The following is a 24,860-nucleotide window of genomic DNA, read 5'->3' on the forward strand; positions in this document are numbered from 1 at the left end:
TAAAGCTAAGTGACATAACAATATCTATTGTTAGTGTGAGTCTGTTATAAACAACTCATTGGAGTCTGCAGTACTCTACTCTGTTTTGCAGTCTATTATACACTGTAAAAAAAGATCGTAATTTTACAGGAAATAACTGTAAATGTTTATAGTAATTATCATGTTTTTTTAAATAACTTGCAAAATCCTGTAAAATGTCAGATATTAAAGGTGGGGTAGGTAAGTTTCAGAAACCGGCTCGAGATACACTTTTTGTTTTATTCCATGGAATGCTCTTAACATCCCGATAGCAATGAATATCTGAAGTGCTTTGACAAAAAATCCATAAAAAAATGTCATCTGTAGAAGCCGTAATACTGTGAAAAGTACAACCAATCTGTTTAGCCGATTGGATGGCCTACCTGCCTGTCAGCCTTCCATCGGGGCACAAACTTATCTCGTGCCCTCATTGGTCATGTGCGCATTTGTGTGTGTTGGAGGAGGGGCTCTATAAGGAAGTGGCAGATTTTCTCCGGTTGTGTATTTTCAAATTCTAGCGATCTCGAGCCGGTTTCTCAAACTTACCTACCCCACCTTTAACTATAAATTAACAACCCAAAACATTATTTTCAGTATGTTGACAATAACCACAAATAACGTTTATTTATTTTTTTACAGTACATTTACTATATAATATTTACAGTATTTTTGCACTTTCAGAAAATAAATGCAGATGTACGTAAAATAAAAAGTATTATCTGTAATTAAATATGTAACTCGTAATATAAAAGTGTATTACTATTATAAGACTTTAAGATTTTCTTTGTAATTTTAAGGTAATCATAAAACTGTAAAAATAAGCGTCAAATAAAAAAAATGTAATTAAAACCTTTTTACATAAATCATTTTCTCAATATTCGATTGAATCCACCACAAACACAAAATATCCAATGTTGAAACAAAAGTAAATAAATATGTTCTCATTAAATTCCTAACTTACTATATTGTAAACATATACAGTTGACAATATCATTAAAAAAAATTAAAATTATAGAAAGTGGAGACATTTCTGCAGGGAGGACCAAGGTTTAAACACACACTGTTATTTACTCAACAAGTCACAGTTATCCTTGTTTTATTTATGTTGCTGTTTTTTCCCCCCCATTGGTCAATATACAGTAATAAGCCTTCGTTTTACAGTATAACGTATGGTTTTCGGATTCTGGCCGACAGCCAGAGCTACGGCACTTGAAATAGAATTCAGCCAAAACACGGCAGACAAGTCAGGCATGTTTGGAATGAGTCCACAACACTCCTGATTGGTTAATATAAATGTAATCGAAGAAACCTGCCAATGAGAACTGTCCGCACCTGTCGTTCACATTTGAAACATCCACGTCAGTTTGAGCGGGTCTCCTCCTGCGAGCTACAGCTGTCTGTATGTCTGCAGCAGGAGTTTATGGATTAATATCGGGATCGTTTTACACGTTAAATATGAGCATCGGGACGTCAACAAAGAACAGAAGACTTGAGATCAGGGGCCTATGCTACGAACCTGGTTCAACCTAACCTGGATATGTTTGAGTTAGCCGGTTGGCCTAATCCAAAACATACGCGCTCTCGCTAAACGGTCCTACGACGCTGGTTATCAAGTGGATCGCTCAAGCCAGCCGTGTCCTATCTAGTTAGGTGCGCGTTCACATGAAAGGGGTGGTATTTGGAGCATTAGACCAATCACAAACATGGAGAAGCGTACTACTGACAGCGCAGCGTCATACTTCCTGAATGAAAAGTGAACTTTAATACTAGTCAAAAATGAAGAAGTTAAACTTTAAACATCCATGACTTAAACACTTTATCCAGGATAAAAGCCACATAGCTGCACCTGCAAGGTGAATACAGCTGGAAAAAGAAAAAGTGTTTGAATGCGTACATTAACAGGTTTATGATATCACTGCCCCGTCTAAAACACGATCTGACTTTAATTACATTTGTCTCAAGTGTTTCGTCAACTTATGTGTTGCTTAAAATAATACTTCTGCATACAGTATGTGACACTGTGAGTGTTGCACGGCCAGATACGGCTCAGCTGACTCAGATCAGGAGATATATGATACATTATGAAGTGATATGCCGCGGACTGTACTTAATGTACTCTGATCCGGTTACTTATGTTGTGGCCGATATTTAAGTAAGCTTTCTTAACGCTAATGTTATAATAGTCAGATTGCTCTGAAGATGGAGGTGATATTCTATTAATGTTCACGTTCACACAGTCGGTGATTTTTGCCGGCCGTCTTTCCTGCGACGGCAGTTTTTCTGTATTTCCTTTCTCCTGTAATATGACTTGATCGCTTTAAACTCCGCACACTGAGCTCTGATTGGTCAGCAGGCGGTGCTTTCACTGAGTTGAGCTCTTAGCCTGCAACCTAACCTGGTCCGACCAGGTTAGCTGCTTAGCATATATTACCATGGAGATCTAGCCTGCTAAAAAGAGAACCAGCTTCGGATGACCGGAAAGCCGGAGTTTCCCCTGAATTTAGCCGGCTAAGCGAAAATCCTGCTTCGCAGTATACTCCCCTGGTGAGTCCTGCAACTGTAATGGAGTTAAATATGTATTTAGATAATCCTTAGTTTGTGAATGTTTTATTTTTTATTTAAGGTTACGTTTCTTCTTCTAGTTAGCTGAGTTTCTTCCCGTTAAGTTGGTATTCATCATTAATAGGTTGTTAAATGTTAAGAAGCCCTGAGATGCTGTTTCTTGCTCGATGTTGCGCCCGGAAAACCTGGTTTAACAGGTGGCTGCTAACGTTAGCTTACAGCTTATTGCAGTGCTGCCGCGCCACCCTCTCGTCTCCAACACGGGATAATTACACATAAACATGCAGCGGGGTGTCACAATGTTGTCGCCAAGTTTAAAGTAAAGTTTCACAGCTTTCTTACAGCGGAATCTAGTTTGTTAATGTTCAGTAACAGCTAGCATAGCATAAACAGCTAACCGCTAACGTTTGGCTAACTTGCTAGTTAGCTCTGCTCTATATATTACAAGCTAACATGACTAGCTAATGTCACACTGTGTGAACTAAAATACTTTTTGTATTACTACATCATACATGCTTAGTCCAAATCACTGCTAACATTTATTATTTTTGAAAATGTATAGTAAAGAAACACTTAGCCATGCATGAAATAACATAGCAAAAATAATACGGGAAATGTTTGACCCATGTTGTGCCTTAGAAGTGTAGTGATACAAACATGATTTTTATTCAAAAAGTAAGAAAGGGAAAAATACAAATTGGTGTTGATCCAAAACAGGTTAATTGAGGAATACCTGGAATCCTGAATGGTTAAAGTAATTTATTGCAAAGATATTTACCATTAAAACTAATTCGGGTCACTTTTGACACATGTTGGTTGTATGTTGTATAACAAAGGGTTAACATGACGGCTGTGATGTTCACTCTTTTGACAGAGCACCATAGGACAGCGAGGACTATGGAAGAGAAGATGTGATGGCTTTGTGTGGAAAGCTGCTGATGCCAGCCTGTGTCCCTCTCATCAGTCTCTCCAGGCAGCACCCAGCTATTCTTCCATCTTGCAGATGAAAAGACTTTGATATGTGAGTAATAACTAACTTGTGTCTAACATAGTATTGAATGTGGTTTAGTAAAGTATTTAAAAATACCCCACATTGTACATGTACAGGAAAATCAGACCTTGTTCAACAAAGATCATAAGACAATTGTTTTGTCTTTGAGCTACAGCCGCAGCAGAGAGTCTGAGTTTGAAGAAAGCACTAACATTTTATTTAGTGTTGTTTAATCAATCAATATTTACTGGTCTTGAATTTCCTCACTGGAATACAAAATGCTCGAATCTTATTGTACAGGGACATTATGCAGATTTAATCACCTGAAGATGAAAATGTAGATTCATCGATATGTACCACGTGCTCCTCTGAGATCCAGCATCTAGTTTCAGGCGGCCTGTGGAACTGCCAGTCAGCTGTTCCTAAGGCTGACTTCATCTCTGGCTACGCCTCCCTGCAGTCCCTGGATTTCCTTGCTCTCACTGAGACCTGGATTACTCCATTCAACACATCCACCCCAGCAGCTCTCTCCACAGCATACTCCTTCTCCCATACACCCAGACCCACTGGCAGAGGAGGTGGCACTGGTCTCCTGCTCTCTCCCACATGGAGCTTTTCCCTCTTCAAGCTACCTAACTTCACTCCTTCCACCTTTGAATTCCATGCCGTCACAGTGACCCATCCTATACAATTAACCATTGTTGTTCTCTACCGTCCACCAGGCGCCTTGGGGGACTTCTTGGAGGAATTAGATCATCACCTCTCACACATCCCTGAAATTGGCCCTCCCGCTGTACTTCTCGGAGACTTCAACCTCCAGACGGGGAAGATAGACGAACTAACATCTCTGTTAACCGCCTTTGCTTTCTCACTGTCTCCGTCCCCACCAACTCATAAAGCTGGCAATGTCATTGATCTCATATTCTCAAGGAACTGCGCTACTTCTAACCTCTCTGTAAACCCGCTCCACACCTCCGATCACTTCTTCATTTCATTCTCTCTACCCCTTTCCAAACATAACAAACTAATCTCTTCGCATCCTGCACTTGTCCGCCGTAACCTCCGTTCCCTCTCCCCCTCTACCTTTGCCTCCTCGGTGCTCTTAGCCCTCCCTTCCTCTGACTCCTTCCAACTCCTGCCTCCAAACTCTGCTGCAGAAACTCTCCTCTCTACTCTCTCATCCTCTCTGGACTCTCTCTGTCCTCTCACATCTCGGCAGGCTCGTCAGTCCCCTCCTGCTCCCTGGCTAAATGACGCACTGCGTGCTAATAGAACCGTCCTTCGGGCAGCAGAGCGGAAACGGTGGAAATCCAAACATTGCGACGACCTCCTAACCTATCAGGCTCTCCTCTCCTCTTTCTCTGCTTCCATCTCTCAGGCAAAAAGCACTTTCTTTCAAGACAAGATCCAATCTTCCTATTCCAATCCTAAAAAACTATTTTCCATCTTCTCCACCCTCTTGGACCCTCCCAAAGCCCCTCCCCCCTCCTCCCTTCTGTCAAGCGACTTTGTTAACTACTTTGAAAAAAAGGTTGACGATATTCGCTCGTCTTTTTCTGACTCACCTCTACTCACCGCTGGATCACCTGACCGACGGTCAACCGGCACACTAACTACTTTTTCCCCTCTCTCGCCAAGTGAGGTTCTTACCCTCATTACCTCTGCCCGCCCTACCACCTGTCCTCTGGACCCTATCCATTCAAACCTCCTTCAGACTATCGCTCCTGATATTCTACCGTTTCTCACCCATTTCATCAACACTTCTCTAACTTCTGGTCACTTTCCAAACAGTCTCAAGGAGGCAAGAGTAAACCCTCTCCTAAAGAAACCCACTCTCGACCCGTCTGACGTTATAAACTACAGGCATGTCTCTCTCCTCCCGTTCCTGTCTAAAACACTTGAACGCGCTGTCTTTAAACAACTCTCCTGTTATCTCCATCAGAACAACCTTCTGGATCCGCACCAGTCTGGTTTCAAGGCAGGTCACTCCACAGAAACTGCCCTCCTTGCTGTCACTGATGAACTGCACACGGCTAAAGCAGCATCCCTCTCCTCTGTCATCATCCTGTTGGACCTGTCTGCTGCATTCGACACGGTGAACCATCAGATCCTCCTTCACACTCTCCAAGAACTCGGAGTTTCAGGCTCTGCACTTTCCCTCCTCACCTCATACCTCAAAGACCGCACCTACAGGGTAACTTGGAGAGGGTCCGAGTCCGACCCTTGTCAATTAACTACAGGGGTCCCTCAGGGCTCTGTTCTTGGTCCCCTCCTCTTCTCCCTGTACACAAACTCGCTCGGATCTGTCATTAGCCCGCATGGTTTTTCATACCACTGCTACGCTGACGACACCCAACTAATTCTGTCCTTTCCCCGCTCAGAGACCCAGGTGGTCGCACGCATCTCTTCTTGTTTAGCTGACATCTCTCAGTGGATGTCCGCTCATCATCTCAAGCTCAACCTTGACAAAACTGAAGTGCTTTTCCTTCTGGGAAAAGATTGTCCCACTCTTGACCTGACCATCAACATCGGCACCTCTGCTGTCTCCCCGACCCAGACTGCAAGGAATCTGGGTGTGATCCTGGATAACAACCTGTCCTTCACTGCAAATATCGCTGCAACCCGCTGCTGCAGATACACGCTTTTCAACATCAGGAAGATACGCCCCCAGCTGACCCAGAAAGCGACGCAGGTTCTGGTCCAGGCTCTCGTCATCTCACGCCTAGACTACTGCAACTCCCTCCTGGCTGGTCTACCTGCATGTGCCATCCGACCTCTGCAGCTCATCCAGAATGCAGCGGCTCGTCTGGTCTTCAACCTTCCTAAATTGTCCCACACCACGCCGCTCCTCCGCTCCCTCCACTGGCTTCCAGTAACTGCTAGAATTCACTTCAAGACACTGGTACTTGCGTACCATGCTGCGAATGGATCTGGCCCTTCCTACATCCAGGACATGGTTAACACTAGAACCGCCAGAGGTCGCTGTATACCTATATCCGCCAACGGGTAAAGTTTACCCGCTATTGATTTCCAAGGTACAATGTACCATACAGAACGGTGAGTTTTGATCGCACAGGGATGACATGTATACCAATATAATCTGTGGACTCTCAGCTTTTCATATTATGTGACCCGCTCTATCAAAATCAGTCGGAAGTCGCAACGGCTCATTTCAGAGTAAACGTGGATTTACGTAAACAACTATTTTTTTCAGGGTTCGGGTGTTTTGTTTGATTTTAAACAAACAAAGTCTTGGCTTTCAGAATATGAAACTTTTATTTCCAAAATCACACGATAAATACATTTTTGAAGCTTGTAAAGGGACGAAGACAGGCACCTCTCACTCGCAATCTGCTCTTCCAGCAGCACCGCCCCCCCTCCCTCCGGCTGATATTATGAACGTAAGAGTAAAGTAATCATAGATAACACGGCAGGATCCGTTACAGTTTGTGTTACGATTATTGTGTTATGTCACGTTTTCTATGTCTTGGTTTGGGTGTTTTGCTGTTCTCCCCGTCATGTTTTCCTCTTGGTATATTATCTGGTCCTTTTCCCTGTGTTTTTCCTCCTGTCGTTAGTTTCCCTGGTGTGTCTAATTTCCTGATTGTTTTCACCTGTCACTCCTTGTGTGTCTCCTGTGCTCTTCAGTGTCAGCCCCGCCCCTGATTGTTCCCACCTGTGTCTAGTTACCCTGTGTTTAAATTCCCCTGTCTCCCAGTGTTGAGTGTTGGTTCGTCTTGTGATTTGGCTTGTCCTCGGTGAGTGTTCTGTTCTGCCTGCAGATATAGCCTTGAAATAAAGGAATTATTAATCTGCATTTGGGTCCTACCTGCTTCCTTCGCTCTACCGTAACAGTTTGTTTTCATCTGATTTAAATTAAACAAAGTCTTGGCTTTCAGAATATTAAACTTGTTTTGGCAAATTCAGATGATATATATAACTTTGAAGCTTGTAACAGCATAATTACAAGCGGAGAACGGAGTAACTTGACAGCAGGCAGCAGCAGGCACAACAACAGCCGGTGTTTCTCGTGAAGGTTTTCTCTGGGAAACAAACACAATACACACAAACGCAAAAATACACAAACACACACACGTATACACATACACACACACTCGCGAGCTTCCCCTCCAAATGACAATATCTTCCCTCCGTAGTATTTTGATCATTTTGATCATTTTGATCGCAAAATCAATAGCGCGAGGAGCGCTGCATTTCTATGAGGTAAATATTACCCGCTGGCGGAAATAGGTATAAATATCCATTTTTTTGGCGATTTTTTTCAATCTGACTTTCATATTGACCATTTTTAACAACACAGGGTGTTACATAACACACTTTCAGGAAAAGTCACGGACTGGGAGACGTTAATATTTTATTGAAAAAAAGTTACATACAATAAAAAAACAGCTGCGGGTAAAATTTACCCGTTGGCGGTTCTAGTGTTAAACCGTACACCCCAGCGCGTGCACTTCGCTCTGCATCAGCCAAACGACTCGCTGCACCCTCACTGCGAGGGGGACCCAAGTTCCCATCAGCAAAAACACGTGGGTTTGCTATCCTGGCTCCTAAATGGTGGAATGAGCTCCCCATTGACATCAGGACGGCAGAAAGCTTACACACCTTCCGGCGCAGACTGAAAACTCATCTCTTCCGACTCCACTTAGAGCGATAGAATGACTACCAAAGAACTGCTAACAGAGCACTTATATACTAATAAAGGACTGGCTTATCTAAAGCCAGTTGAGTAGCACTTGAACTGATTGGCTCTATGAAACCTGATGTACTTATATGATTCTGTTTTCCTCAAGGTTGTGTCTTCCTGGTCGAATGTACTTATTGTAAGTCGCTTTGGATAAAAGCGTCAGCTAAATGCAATGTAATGTAATGTACCATTTTAAGGAAATAGACTGTTAGTGGTATTGACCGAAGCTCCGCAGCTGTAGCTAGGCGCTGCTAATGAAAACTCAAGTGCTCAATTTGTTGGTTTTTCTTTATTATTAAGAATTGAGCAAGCATATCTTCCTCTTCGAAATCCCAGTTGTACTTCGCTAACACGTAGTGCCTGGGAGGGTGTGTTTGATTGTTCCCACCCTTACCTCACTTATGGACTAGGTCATGTTAGACAAGCAATCCAGTGGTTAGTTTTAGGGTCACCTCCATTGTTTTATTTTTTATTTATTCACTTTAAGAGAAAGGGATTTCAGAAACAAGTCTCACAAGTTTGGCTCGAGGTAAAATTAACAAAAGCTAACTGTTGTTAGACTATGTTCCCCTCTTCTAAACTTCAATGAAATAATTAATGCCCTGATAATAACATCCATCATTATGGTTTACTAATAGTTATCACTTCACTTCCTCCTCCAGCACCTGGACACAGCAGGAACCGATGCCAGGATCCTGTTTGTGGACTTCAGCTCTGCCTTCAACACAACCCTCTGGCTGGAGGCTGCGCACCATCAGGACCAAAACCTCTCTCCATCAGGACCAGAACCTCTCTCCATCAGGACCAGAACCTCTATCCATCAGGACCAGAACCTCTCTCCATCAGGACCAGAACCTCTCTCCATCATGACCAGAACCTCTCTCCATCAGGACCAAAACCTCTCTCCATCAGGACCAGAACCTCTCTCCATCATGACCAGAACCTCTCTCCATCAGGACCAGAACCTCTCTCCATTATGCATTTATTGCATTCTATTTCTTAATATAGTTCGCTATCTGTGTAGTTTTAAAAAAAAAAAATGTGTGTGTACGACACCTCCTCATACGTGTGAACATACCTGGCAATAAACCCGTTTCTAATTCTGATCTTTTTGTCCTCTAGGTTGCACTGCCACGTCTACAGTAGCGCAGAATGGACAGAGGAAACATGATTGGGCCTCAAGTTTTTTGCAGCCAATATACATTCTCTTACGGACTTGGGATAGGAGGGTGAGTGGACAAGTTATCCATTGGTTGGAACCTACATCCCCATTGTTAGACGTACTAAATCCTGTACACTGCTCCTTCAAATTGACAATGTGAACATATGTCGCCATTTTGCAATTTCTGTTATTTTCAGTTGAGAATGTTTCAAAGTAATCTTAAAAAATTCAACTTACTTTTTGTTTCTACTGTTTATAAGCATGATGTTTAAATATGAAATGCTGTATTCATTAGTTGTACAATAATTCTACAAATATTTTTATATTTTAAGTTTTCAGAGTAATTGTTTCCTACAGAACATTTTGTGATGTCATTTTGTTGAACCTGTTTGATTGGAAAATGTTAGAAAGCTGTAAAATAACAGTATTCTCCCTGTAGAACTTTAGTTTCTGTATTTATTTTAGTGTTTGATCATACAAATCTAATAAAAGAAAATGTAAAAAACTGTTTTTCTCATCAGAACTTTATTTAAGATATTTTAATGTAACATTTTAAGACAACGGATTTTGAAAAGAGAGGAAAGTTTCCTCTAAAAGTATTTTTACTTTAATGTTATGGTTTTTGTTTGGCAGCCTGCTGCCAGTCATTTGACCGTTTTTTATTAAAGGTTATTGACTGTAAAAAGAGCAGATACATCTGTAAAATTCTGTAAAACCTTTAAGGACAATTCCCGTAAATTAATGTTATAAGTTCTGCAGAACAATTTTATAGAAAACAATAACAATTTTCTATAGGATTCTATAAATTATTTGGTTGAATCTATAGTAAAATTCATAGGTGAATTCTATAGAATATTTGCCAATATCCTGCAGTATATTCTACAGAAATTCTATAGAAACATCAATAGATTTTTCTATAGATTATTTTGCAGAATCTATAGTAAAATCCATAGGTAAATTCTATAGAATATCTGCAAACATTCTATAATATTCTTCAAAGAAGTTCTATAGAAATGTCCACAGATTCTATAGAATATAGGTCACAAATTCTATAGTATTTTACAGAATGGTAATCTACAGAACAGTTCTATAGAAAGCATCCATGGGGTTTTCTATAGGAGTCTATAGATTATTTTCTACAAAAAAACGATCTACAGAGTATATATTTTCTATACTATAGTATTCTATAGATTATTTCCCAGAATCTATAGTAAAACACGTAGGCAATTTCTATAGTATGTCCGCAAAAATACTGTAGTATTCTACAGAAATGTTCTATAGAATTCGTCCATAGATTTGTCTATAGTATTCTATAGATTTTTTTGCTAAGGGTGGTTACCAGTAAATGTAAGCAGCAGTGGACCGCTGAAGAGACAAATTACCTCCTCTGGCTTTGGTCAACGCAAGAGGTACAGAGGAAGTTGGACGGCACAACGCGCGGCCTAAAGCTATTTTCCAGCAGCTGCAGCGGGAGTTGGCCCCGCTGGATACCACCGGACTCTGGAGCAAATAAGCAACAGGCTTACTTGGGCTCTGAGCAGTGGAAACACAAGTGGTGCTACAAAGAAGAACCAGTTCAGTACCAGATGTTATGATTCTGTTTAGTTTTGGTTTTGTTGTGTGCTCTTTTTGTGTTTTTTCCTGTCTCCCCCCTCCCTTCTCTGTTTTCCTCTGCAGGGCTGGTGTGTGACAGGGAGTTGGCTGGCTCCTCCCAGTAGCAGATGAGGCACACCTGTTTCCACTCACCTCTTCACCTGTGGATATAAAAGCCCGGTCCTCATTCCACTTCCCTGCCAGATCATTCCTTTGTGTTTCGACCCTCCGGTGTGTCTCACTGCTCTCCTCGTCCCTATGATCTGTTGCTTAGATTTTTTGCCTCCTGTCCCTGACGTCTCCGTGCCAGCCAGCTTCCTGCCTCCACTGCCGTTTTTTCTGTTCCTCTGCTTGAATAAAGCTTTTTGTTTTTGACCATCTCTCTCCAGTCTTTTGCTTCGGGGTCCAATATTCTCTAGGCCTTAACACCAGAAAAGCAAAAGAACGGTTCTTGATACGGTTTGCTGGAAAAGGGGAAATAGACATGTTTTGTATATATCTGAGACCTATAATATATTGATGACAAACAGTATAATAGGGGACCTTTAAATATCAGTTTCTTTAAATGGTAAAGGGACTGTACTTATATAGCGCTTTATCCAGTTTTCATGACCCCTCAAAGCACTTTACTACAAGTCATTCACCCTTTCACAACCATTCATACAGAGCTGTGTACCATGCTCTGGAACTAACATTCATACACATTCACACACCGTTGGCCATGCCATAGGGAGCAACTCAGGGTTAAGTATCTTGCCGAAGGATACATCAACATGTTAACTGCACGGGCTGCGTTCGAACTCCCAACCTTCTTGTTGAAAGACGACCGCACTCCCTCACAGCCACAGGCACCCTTTACTTTTGTAAGTACAAATACTAGGATTGGCCCGCTACAGGAGACGCGTTGTATTTTGTTGACAACATAGTTGTTGTTATTCAGACTTGTGTTTGGAAAACCCTTTTTCACTATATTAAGGAAAGTGTAACTTAGTTTTTGTATCCATCCTGAGATTTGATTTTGCTTCCAAATGTTATGGGTTCTACTTTGGCCTATGCCATTCCCTTCCACCAATTTTGTTGAATATCAGGCCAGTGGTTTTCAATCATCCTGCTAAAACAAGCAAAAGTACTTATTTGAAAACATAACATTTTTGGTGGATGTAATTAACAGAACTTGATTGAAAAAAAAAATCAGCACATACTTTCTTGATTTGTTGCAGTATCTTGGCACACCTGTGTTATGTATAGCTTTGTGGAAAGTATCTTATCTTAATGATATCTTAACTATAAAAGTAAACCTCTGCAAAGTCTCCATCAACATTAGAGATTAAGACACTAAAGATTAAATTGAATGTGTCAGCAGGCTAATTACAATTGCATCTGAAGCAAAAATTGCAACAGCAATTCCATCTCAAAGATGTTAGGGCAAGGATATAATTAAAAACACATTTTATATACCTTTTTAATGATTACAACTTAAACAGATTGGTGCACATCCTTGTGGCTTAGTACCACATTGCTCATGAACATGTTATAGCTATATATTGGCATACGCAATTCATCAATGAACATTTACCATATTTATTCTATTCATTTTCCAATATAATAGATGGGGTTTCGTAGTTCTAAAACAAATTTGTGTCATATTAGGGGAGCAGAAATACACACAAATAAAATTGAGTACAAATAGCTGAATAAAACCTCACACGATTAAATTACAGTAGGTCTTTGCATGTAGTTAGTGCAGCACTTTGCCTATTTATCAGACTACCCCTATTGCCCTTTGAATCTTCAAAAAATTAACAGAAAAAATAATAATTACAGATCATAAAGTGTGCACAATATTAAGTATCACATTGAAATTGTTATTTATGCATTGAAGGATCCTCTGACATTCAGTGCTATGATTTCTATTCTTGTTTGATCCATGAGCAAAGGAGCAGACAGTTGAAAGGAAGAAAAATATGAATTGAAAGATGAAAGTAGAAAACAATTCTCTTTGGAAAAGCTGTATGCAAAGGAAACACTGGAGAGTGTGGTGGCTTTGATCATTCTGCCATGAAGTCTGAGGTTTCAAGTTTGAAGGTGGTAAATTGGCACAGTTAGCCAATTACTTCCCAGTGCAGGGATTTTTCGAAAGGCCATTGCACATGGTCACCATTTTCTCAATAGTTTTTAGCTTGAGCATTTGTATGGGCTCCTCATTGATCATGTACACTCCAATTAAATGGGTCAACCTAGACAAAAGCAAATGAAGCGGTCTACCAGCACTTTTATGGTCACCAGTTTCTCGACCAATAGTTATTTGCTCATGAGTATTGTTGGCCATTAAGTAAGCATTTAGTAGGTTGACAAACTCATCCAAAATGATCAGCCTGTGACTTTATCCAAGCTTTAGTTTTAAAAAATATGATGTCATTAGTGGTTCGGTGTTGTTTTTTATTGTTATCCTTTTTAACACAATGCCTGGTTGGTCACCTTTACCTTAGGAGTCCAAGATAATTTTTTCAATTTGCTTTTTTATCCTGTTACCAATGAACTTTTGATGAAGAGAGGCTTATATATTTGACAGAGCAAAAGGCCACTTCACTGCAGCAAAGAAGTCATTTGCATAGTGTCTTTGTACAAGAGTAGAACCTTTTATCTTCTGCTGTCCAGGTTGTCAGGGCCAAATGGCCAATAGAGAGAGATTACACTTCAAAAATCATTGACTGAAGTACTTCTCTATGGCGTTAGTTCTCTGTCGTTTGCCATGCCATCGCTGGAGGTGACCATGCATGAAATCCCATCGACACTGTCTAAAAGGCCATGTAGCTGCTGTTGCTAGGAGATTAAGTTTGGAACAAATGTGTCAATACTGCCTAATGAAGTTGAATGTTCACTGTCATCAGGAGTATTGCTCTGAGAGGCCACTCTGTTTCATGCTCATTTAATCCTCCCATTATTAAGTGCTATTATAGCAAGGGATTTCAGTTATACGGCTGAAAAATATGCATTGCATATTTCTAATGATGTAATTGCTATTATGCTCAAAAGTTGCATAGAGATAGATTTAACATGAATATAACTTATTATGGTTCTCTTAATTGTTGGCTTTTGTGCAAACACATTTAATGATGTTTGTCACTTCTCAGAAGAGAAATCTTTGCATCCTGCTTTTTAAATAAAAAATGTGCGTATACCATGTTGAAACAATGCTTTCCCACCGCCATAAAAATATACATATTCAAACACTGTTTCATGAAGGGATAGTTACATGATCACATAAGGGAACTCAGGAGGAGAACGGTACTGTTTTGAATAACAAAGCGCCTAGTGATAATAAACTAAGTAGACAAAATGTGAGTGAAGAACCCAAAACAGCCTTGGTGGTAGTCCCTGCTACAGTAGGGGTCTCTGGGACAAAAGGTCACAATGACAACACACACCCACACTGACTCGCCAGGTGCAGACAATGCCAGCCGCATGCTGGGGCGGCTTGTAAAAAAGGATTTGCAAATTGTCGACCAACAAACAGCATGTCAGCAAACTGTTTACTTAATCTTTTAATTCGTAGAACAACAAACAAATCATCGCCACTGATGGAATGGTTGTGGACTTGCAACCCTCACTCCCTCACTCACACACTCACACACACTCATAGATGAAAACAAGCTTTTATTCATCCAACTCGATTGACCACATATGAAAATAGCTGAACGAGCAAAAGGAGGTGCACAAGGCACTGTTCCTGCTCTGCGCATAGCTCTCTCATACTGTATGTGCGGCACATTGGGAATAGATGGCTACTGTCTTTTTTTTATGTATCTGGTACTGGTGCTCCTGAAGGACACCACCACTTCCACACGCCAAATGCTGCAGGTAAATACAGACAGTCATCTATATTGAGATAAATTAAGAAGGGATTAGACACCCAGATCTAAGATATCAGCCCCATCTGTCTGAACTATCCCACTGTAACTGTAGGAGTGTGTTAGATGTGTGTGTGTGTGTGTGTGTGTGTGTGTGTGTGTGTGTGTGTGTGTGTGTGTGTGTGTGTGTGTGTGTGTGTGTGTGTGTGTGTGTGTGTGTGTGTGTGTGTGTGTGTGTGTGTGTGTGTGTGTGTGTGTGTGTGTGTTGTTACGGACAACTGCTCAAAAGAAAATGCAGTTTGCTCCATGTATTTCTGTTAAATCGGTATGAAAAGGAACATGCCTTTATTGTGACCAACTTTGGTAGTGTATATGTAATGGATGGATGATGTAAACAGAGTGTGCTTGCTTTGTCAGGGATGGATTATGCATACCGTTTGTCTACGGGTTTACATTGTGTTTGCGGTTGTTGGTATGAAGACAAAGGATTATAGAAAAGTAAACCAATGGATTACTGAATGATTGCAAAAACATGGTATCGTAAAAAAAATTACATTTCTTTTTTATTAAGTGATCATTTATAATGATGGGGTATGGTGCTTTTTATATCTTGACAAAACTGAGTGTGGATTTGTTTTAGTTTGCAGACACGATTATGTGGTATAATGCAAAAATAATGTGCTATTTGCTGTGCCTTCGCAGTAATGTTCTTTTGGGACTAAATTATTGAATCATTGCATTGTTGTTGATCTATTCTGTACAGAAAGGAGTGCCACCATTTACTGTGTGTCGGTAAGGATTGCCAGGGTAACCGCAGTTATATTCTTCTCATGCCGCAGTGAGGTAGGAAATATCTCAGGGGAGCATTGTATGGTCAACATGGTACGTTCTCCCTCTGTGAGTTAATTAGGTGTAAAAAGATATGAATAAGAGTTAGATCCTTCACTTCAGCAGGGGAGAAAAGAAGAGCGGGAAGGTGTGAAACAGAACCTTAACTGTGACAGGTGGGATTAGGAAGCATCTCAGTCGTATCATACTTCACCCCATCATGTGGCGAAGTCTTATCTAGACATACACTGCTATATTGTGCCAGCTTAAGAGTCAGTATCAGCATCTGTTCAGTCGTGAAATGAAATGACGCTGGTGTTTCACAGCAAGTCATCCTATACAGATATCTGGGGGATGAGCAATGCCACACTTAAGAATGGCACAGAGGCATGGTGTATGGAGGGCTATTAAGCTGACTGTGAGCATAAAATTGTTGCCGGTTAGACTCCTAACAAGTTTTAAAAGCTTTCTCTTTTGTTTCAAACTCTAATGTAATACTCTTGTGGAGGGAACTAAAAGCGGATGGGAATGGAGATGGAAATGACAATGAGAATGGGAATGTAAAACTGAGGCTTAATGTGATATATGGCCAAATTATTGATACAATTTCAGTCTGAAAGTTTTGTAGAGGCAACTAAAATGATCTATAGTGAATGCTGATTCATTTGATTTAAAATACAAATTGTTGTTTGTGTTTGAACATTTATTGATACAGTTTGTAAGAAGAAAAAACATTCAGCTTATCAAGACACTGAATGAGTTCTGACCCCCCTCTGAAACGAGACAAGAGAAGATTTCACTCGTAATAACTCCATATTTACCAGAGTTCATTGTTTTACTCGATATTGCAGGATTTTTGTGTCCGCTGAAATCAGTAATAAAAAGCAGACATAGAGACGCCACGTCATTGTTTCAGTCATAGATCCTGCTTTATCAAAATAAATTGGATAATACACTTCCATCTCCTCTAGGCTCTTGAGCTACATAGACCCTCCTCATTAGATTAAAGGGTAGACCTAAAGGTCAATGCAAAGAATACTAGCACAGTAAGGCTCATCCGTCCGTGTTCAAAAGACAAACAAATATATAAACATAAGTAATTTTTGCACAGAAAAATAAGTCTGTCTTGAGATCATATTTATAGCAAAAACATCCGTGCCACAGGGATCACAATTAAGGTTTTAGCAGATTCAGAAGCATAGGGCATAAATCCCATCAATATGGATATTTCTCAAATCTTCACAATGTTTCATCAAAGATTTGTTTAATTACACCAGTGTAAAAAAAAAAAAACACTTTGTGGAGCAGGGTTTTGTGCATGATATGTTTGATTTTGATTGGGGTAGAATCAATTTGTGTGCTGATGTAGAAACTGCATGGTCTTATTTTTATCTTGGTTTTATGAAAATTATAGATAGACATGCACCTCTGCGTACATTTAGAGTGAAGGGACGAAACAATCCCTGGTTTTCTGCTGAGCTGTCCAGTCTCCTTCATGAGAGAAATAATGCTTGGGCTAAGGCTAGGAAATCAGGCTCAGAGGTAGAATGGCTACGTTTTAGGCAGCTAAGAAATAGCTTCACATCCCAAATAAAAAGTGCTAAATCAAAGTACTATTTGTCAGTTACCACAGAAAACCTGAATAACCCTAGGAAATTTTGGAAAGCCATAAAATCGATTTCCACTGGTGATATCCCAAATGAGCTACCTCCGTGCCTTACCATAGCATCTGGCATTATATCAGACAGGGCTACTATGCTAAATTGTTTTAATGAGCATTTTGTGTCTTGTGGCTCTCTGTTTGGCTGTGTGGCTCCTGTGAACGCTCCAATCCTTGACTCTGAACAATGTGGTCTGGAAAACCCTTTCAGTTTTACTCCTTTAACTGTTGGTATTGTTCATGAAGCATTATCCAAGTTAGATCCTAGGAAACCGGCTGGCCCGGACAACGTAGAACCTCTCTTTTTAAAGATAGCTGCAGATTTTATTGCTCCACCTCTTACTTCTCTTTTTAACCTCTCCCTCAGCACGAACACAATTCCAAAAGTATGGAAGTCAGCTTATGTCCTGCCTTTACTGAAAGGAGGGGAGGCAACTATTTTAAATAACTATAGGCCTATCTCTAAATTGTCAGTTCTGGCTAAGGTTCTTGAACGCTTAGTGAGTGAACGAGTAAAGGAGTTTTTATGTATAAATGACATCCTGTCTAAACATCAGTCAGGATTCAGAAAGAATCACAGCACCATCACTGCCACGATGAAAGTGGTAAATGACATTACTACTATTTTAGATAATAAGCAGAGTTGTGCAGCTCTGTTTATGGACCTTTCCAAAGCGTTTGACACCGTTGATCATCGCATTTTAAAGCAGAGGCTACTCAGTATTGGCATATCCAGCCTTGCAGTGGGGTGGTTTGTGAACTACCTCTCTGAAAGGTCCCAATGTGTTCATTTTGATGGACTGTCTTCTGAATGGTTAAACATTTCTAATGGTGTACCACAAGGTTCTGTTTTAGGACCACTTTTATTCTCCATATATATTAACAGCGTAGGTGATAATGTGGATGAAGCTACTTTACATTGTTATGCGGATGATACTGTGATGTACTGTGCAGGTCCCTCCATTCAGGAGGCTGGTGTTAAATTACAGGCTGTTTTTAACACTATTCAGACTCAGCTCTCTGAGCTTAAGCTTCTTTTAAATGTGGATAAAACCAAGGTAATGCTCTTTTCAAAAGCTAAAAAGACACCAGAGCCTGTTTTAGATATTGTAACTACGCAAGGAACAAAACTTGAAGTTGTTGCCTGTTACAAATACCTGGGTATCTGGCTTGATGATTGTCTCTCTTTTAAACTCCATGTCAATAACCTGCTTAAAAAACTGAGGGTTAGGCTGGGTTTCTTTTTCAGAAACAAGTCCTGTTTCTCGCTTGAGGCCAGGAAAAGGCTAGTCACTGTGACCTTTTTACCTGTGCTGGACTATGGGGATTTGTTGTATATGAATGCACCTGCCAATTACCTGAGCAAATTGGATGCTGCGTATCACAGTGCTCTGAGATTTGTCACAAATTGTAAAGCGCTTACACATCACTGTACACTGTATACCAAGGCAGGTTTACCATCACTCTCTGTACGGAGGCTCAGTCATTGGTACACGTTTATCTATAAAGCTTTGTTGGGTAAACTCCCGTATTATATCTGCTCTCTGATAACACAGAGAGTTGCAAGCAGCTATTGTCTGAGGTCACATGATGTAGTCTTGTTAGATGTGCCAAGAGCAAGGACTGTCTTCGGTAAGACAGCTTTTATGTGCGCAGCTCCACTTGCTTGGAACAATCTTCAGCAAGAATTGAAACTGAACAATCTCATTCCTCTGCATGTTTTTAAAGCTAGGGTAAATGAAATGCTTGCTGATACAATGGGCACTTGTAAATGTCTATAACTATGTATCCTGTAAATATAATGTATAATGTCCTTTATTGTTTTATGTTTCATGTGGAATCTATATGCTGCAGGTCTCCCTTGAAAAAGAGATCTATGATCTCAATGGGACCAATCTGAATAAATAAAGGTTTGAAATGAAATGAAAAATCTATATGACAACTGTATATCTATCTATATAAATATATATATATAGATATACAGTTGTCATGTGTTGGATTTTAGGCTTGTTGGCCTTGTGTTAGTCTGCCAAAAGCAGTTGGCTCTAGTGACATACAACTGGTTATCTTTGTTTGTGTTAAAGCTTAAAATGGTAACATCGTAGCATTCAATGTTATGTGGGTGTCCAAGGTACTGCACCTCTTTCTGAAAGAAGTGGCATTTGCTCATTTTGGCCTTCAGGCCTTTCATTTGGAATCTGCTGAGGACCATCTCCAAACGCTGCAGATGCTGTTCTATGGAGGTAGAGAAAACAATGACATCATCCAGATAGAGAAGGACTGACTGAAGGCTCTGGTCACCAAATATTCTTTCCATAAGTCTCTGAAAAGTCCCAGGAGCATTACACAAGCCAAAAGGCATTCTCTCAAACTCAAACAGTCCAAAAGGCGTACAAAAGGCCGTCTTGGCTCTATCCTTCTCAGCGACAGGGACCTGATTGTAGCCGCTTGCCAGATCTAATGTGGAGAACCATTGAGCGCCAGCAAGAGCATCCAGAGTTTCCTCGATGCGGGGTAGTGGGTATGCATCTTTCCGAGTTTTAGCATTGAGTTGCCGGTAATCCACACACATCCTAATCTCTCCAGTCTTCTTGCGCACCAACACAATGGGGGAAGCATAAGGACTGCTGCTCTCCCGGATGACTTTACTATCAAGCAGCTGCTTAATGTGATCCTTAACTGCCTGCCACTGCGTAGGGGGAATTCGTCTATATCTTTGACGGACAGGGACCTCATCAAGAAGTGGAATCTCATGTACAATCTCATCAGTACACCCTAGGTCTCCCTCATGTTTAGCGAACACTTGACTATACTTCCCTATCAGCTCCCTTGCCTGTATTTCTTCTGCGGATGAAAGCCCTGGCCAACGCAAGGCTGAAATAGTTTCAGAAATGGTAACTGGGGCCTCTGCAACAACCTGTGTGCTGACTACCGTCACGACTTCCTCCACTTCACCCTCCACATGTTCCTCCTCAAAACTCAGTTCTGACCCCTCAATCCCCTCAACAAAATGCAATGTACCCAACACCTGTTTAAAGTGGACTGCAGCTCCGGTGGCTCCCACATTAACCACCGGCACAAAAGCAACACCGTTTTCGACTGTCACTAGGGAAGGGGACAAAAGCAGGCCTGGAGCAAGATCTGAGCCCCCAGGCTCTAAAAGCATGGTGGTGGGTGGAGCGTATGGAATTTTTGGGCAGGTTACCTGCACAAACTTCACTGATCCAGCTGGTATAAACTCCCCAGTCCTGCTGAGGACACGAACACTACCCCCCGGAACTAGTGGGCAGGCCTTGAGTCTGTGACAGTAGCGGAGAGCTGGTCCCCAGCCTGTCTCTGCCTGGATGGCAGACAAAGAGGCGGACAAAGAGGAAAACAATGCGTCCCCTTGTTGGGCAAATAGCTCTCTGTAGCATTCTGTGATTACATTCATCCCCAAGAGCCCTGGCACATTGTGCTGCTGTACGGCAGAAGCAGTGTCTTTTAACACCAAGACCCCACGACTTGGAATCTTTTTACCCAACACCTGGATATCCAACTCAAGATATCCAACATAGGGAATCTCTAGGTCGTTGGCAGCCTTCAAAGCTAACCACCCGCATGTTTTAAGTTCCAGTGTTGAAACACCTTTTTAAAGAGTGACTCTGTTATGGTTGTGACCATGGAACCTGTGTCCAGCAAACACTTTACCTTTACACCACCCATCTGTACCTCTACCACAGGACATTTACCTATGAGGGGTCTCAGGTTGTTTGCGAGGGGAGGGGCCCGCTTAGGATGACCATCATAAACAATGTGATCATTAGCAATTGATTCTTCTGCAAAACCCATACCTGACGATATTACAGCAGCTGGAGCCGGGCTGCATTCTGGCCGGTCACTGGATACGCTGGATGCTTGTGGCCTCTGACCCTGGCGACACTGGCGGAGGACATGCCCAGGCTTCCGACAGCGGAGGCAAATGGGTTGGCCATCTGCAGTAAACTGGTAGTTGGGCTTATTGACACGAGAAACAGATTGGTCAAGTACAGTTTCCATCTTAGACAGACCTTTTATAATGCTTTCAATTTGCAACTGCTGTTTCTTAAATAGTTCTTGCAAAGAAACCAGATCTGGCCCAGCCCCAACAGCATGGCAAGCTCCGCCTAAATGTACATCTGCCACACATTGATGTAGCCCAGCTCGAGCATGTCCTGCAGGCCTCTCACCCTCTTCAGCCCACCTGATTCCCTCCTGACGCAGTGATAAAAAAGAAATGTCCGGACGTTGCCTTATGAGACTCTTTAACTCACGGCGCAAGGCCATATCCCGCACATACTCCACAAACTGGTCCCTAGCCAGAATATCTGGATCCATCAACCTATTTGGATATGCACGTTTGATAGTCTCAATCATTTCCCACAAAGAATGGGAGAATTCCTTTAAAGACTCTCCCTCTCTTTGTTTTCGATCAAAAAACTGTTTTTGCAGGCTTACAAAGGAGGAGGAGGAACCATACAGCTCTTTCAGAATGACTAAAATTGTATCAGGATTTTCCCTCTCCACCAAAGTACGAAATCTGATTTCAGTTTTTGCTTCCCCCTCCAAATGATCATAAAGAAAGAGGGCTTTCTCTCTGGCAGTCATGTGTCTGTCTCTCAAACATGACTGCAACTGTTCTATCCAATCATATATGGACATGTCAAGCTTAGAGCTGGAGCCTCAAAAGTAGGGACATTTTCTCTCTCTTTGTATGTACACAAAACGCTCAACTTGGGGTGTAGACAAGTTGGGTGATGCTACATTAATGCTCGGAGGTAAGCCACCTGTATGTGCACTGGTAGTAGCTGCATCTGAACTGGCACCTCTTTCTTGGAGTAGATGCTCATTAGCCACACGCAGTCTCTGTACCTCTTCACGCAGAGCAAACAGTTCCCCCACCTCTTGATCAACACTCATGTTTGTAGGTTGGTTCATAACTTCACAAAAAATGAGAAACAAGTGCTTGAGATATATGCAATACAGTTAAACAGCAATGGGGTCACATTTGTTGTCAATGGCCTTTGATTTCCATTACAGGCTCATCCACGTCCAAGGGCCTTCGTCCCGTTGTCCAGCGCCAGCCACTGTCGCTATTTCAATAAACAAAACAAACCAAAAATACAGGAATTCATGCCTCTTTTAAGTATATCCTGCCGACAACGCCAAAATGTGGTAACCGTGACTGAGGTTGCCACATGTAAAGCTAGTCACTGACAACGCCACCTCCTGCTAAGGGGCAGGAGGAACCCGTAGACCCTAAGTCGTGGATCGATTTTAAAGCTTCCCTTAATCGGTTCAATTATGACGGAGGCATGAATTCCAAAAACATAATACAGCTTTATTTAACAAGTGTTTGGAAACTATTTAAAATATCAATTCATGTAAAGTATAAAAATGGCAAATATAATTCAATACATATATAAGTTACCCTCCTCTGCTGGGCAGGCCCGGTCCGCTGGATTGCAGTGCCTGCTAATCGTGAGGGACAAAAACAAGAAAAGCCACACACCAAAACAACATATGCATGCAATATTTAAACAACAAACTCTATGAAATAATAACAGTGAGATATTTAGCATATAGAAAAGAAAGTGTCACACCGTGCAGTCCCTACACTGAAGGCAGGCAGCGTTCCACCCGGTCCCAGGCCTACGCCGCAGAGGAGCGCAACCTACGACACAAATAATAAAATGATTATACTGCCATACACCTATACATGAAAGAAAATACACAAGAAACACTATAGGACAGTGGCTGGCCTGGTCCTTTTGAAAAGGAAACATAACATGTCAGTTGCCAGCCTCATTCACCAACTCAATATAAAATGAAAGAGTTAAAAACAAGGCATACTTCCAAGAGAGTATATTTCCAACTCAGCTTAATCCTGCCGGGGAAATGGTCGCTTAATATCCCGGGTAGCTGGGCCGGTTGTGTACATTAAGCTCTGTAAAACACATAAATAAGTTGCTTAAAACACAATTAAAAACGTCGGTTTAAAAACGCCATTTAAAAGCAAATTACTCATAACAGACCCGGTCTTGTGCCTGTCGGGAGAGTTTCCCTCCGTCAATAGTAAACTCTCGTCTTGCACTCGCCCTAATAAAACCAAACTAAATGAGCCACTTGCATAAGTTAATTTAAAAGACCATAAAACCACCTTAAAACTGTTATTCCTACCTTTGTGAGAAGACCAGTGACAGGCAGCCAAGAGAGACTTTTTTTGAACTGACGGCAAACTTTTTATGGCTTCCTGTTTACCTGGTCACCGGTCATGTGACTGCATCAGGTGACAATGACGTCAGATTCCCACAGTTAGATATCTGAATATTTTTACATAAACAGGTATAATCATTTTTTATCATGTAACTGAGATTTGGTGATAGGCACAACCTCAATTTAATAAAATAAATATTAAAAACCATCTACAATGGTGAACTTGCCATCTCTCTACTAAACTACAGGGATAACATTTACAAAACTGTTAAATCAAAGTCATACTTTACTGCTGGAGTTCAGCTCTTACAATAGACTGGAAACATTTATCCAGTTGCTCTTTTTATCCATTGTGAAAACACATGCTTAGTTTCAGCATAATCATGTTTCATTCATACAAGACCACAATTATGCAGAAGAATGAGCAACCAAAGTCCTTAACCATCGGCCATTGAGCAGCTCTACTTGAGCCAATGTGGTCTATAATGGCACGTTTCCACTGCAGCGGGTAGCTCGCTTTAAGCGTGCCGAGCCGTGCGGGGCCGTTTTTGGTTGCGCTTCCACTTGGCCTAGTTTTGGCCCGGGCCTACTTTTTCACCTTTTTGTCTGGGCCGACTAAATCGTGGTTCTAGGGCCAGGAACAACCAGGCTGAGTCGGGCTGAGTATGCTAAACTATGGCGCGTTTCCACTGCAGCGGGTAGCTCGCTTTAAGCGTGCCGAGCCGTGCGGGGCCCGTTTTTGGTTGCGCTTCCACTTGGCCTAGTTTTGGCCCGGGGCTACTTTTTCACCTTTTATCTGGCCCGACTAAATCGTGGTTCTAGGGCCAGGAACAACCAGGCTGAGTATGCTAAACTAGAGAGAGAATCGCTGGCAAGAGGGCTACAACTACAACAAGATGAACATATTTGACCGTGATTTAATTGTAATACACGTTTCAAAATGATGCCGAAGTAACAACATACTGATACCAGTTAGTAAAAACCATGAATTAATGCTTTGACAAGTCTGCAGACAGACGGCAGGCGAAAAACCCTTTTAAAATGCGTGCTTTCTAAATGGAGCTTGGCTAAGCTAACGTTATATATGCTCCGACCGTCCACACTCACAACAACGGCCTATACAGACATAAATAAACCAGCGACTGTATTCGCCATGACACAGGCAGTCTGTGGTTTGTACTTGTTTAACTGTTGTCTAGTTTCTGAACAGATATGAGGAGCTGTGAGCTCTGAGTGCTAAGAGCTAACGGCTGTGT

General features: G+C 41.5%; 1 long non-coding RNA gene across 1 annotated transcript; it reads right to left on the reverse strand.

Annotated features, from left to right (window-relative positions):
* Positions 1-23,033: 23,033 nt before the first annotated feature.
* LOC117445060 (uncharacterized) lies at positions 23,034-23,615 on the reverse strand. The gene is made up of 3 exons (XR_004551917.2): positions 23,424-23,615; positions 23,242-23,335; positions 23,034-23,062 (listed from the first exon to the last, which is right to left on the reverse strand). It is a non-coding gene; the product is annotated as an uncharacterized lncRNA (long non-coding RNA).
* Between the last annotated feature and the right edge of the window lie 1,245 nt (positions 23,616-24,860).

This window comes from Pseudochaenichthys georgianus, chromosome 4 (assembly GCF_902827115.2).
Source record: "Pseudochaenichthys georgianus chromosome 4, fPseGeo1.2, whole genome shotgun sequence".
NCBI lineage: Eukaryota > Metazoa > Chordata > Actinopteri > Perciformes > Channichthyidae > Pseudochaenichthys > Pseudochaenichthys georgianus.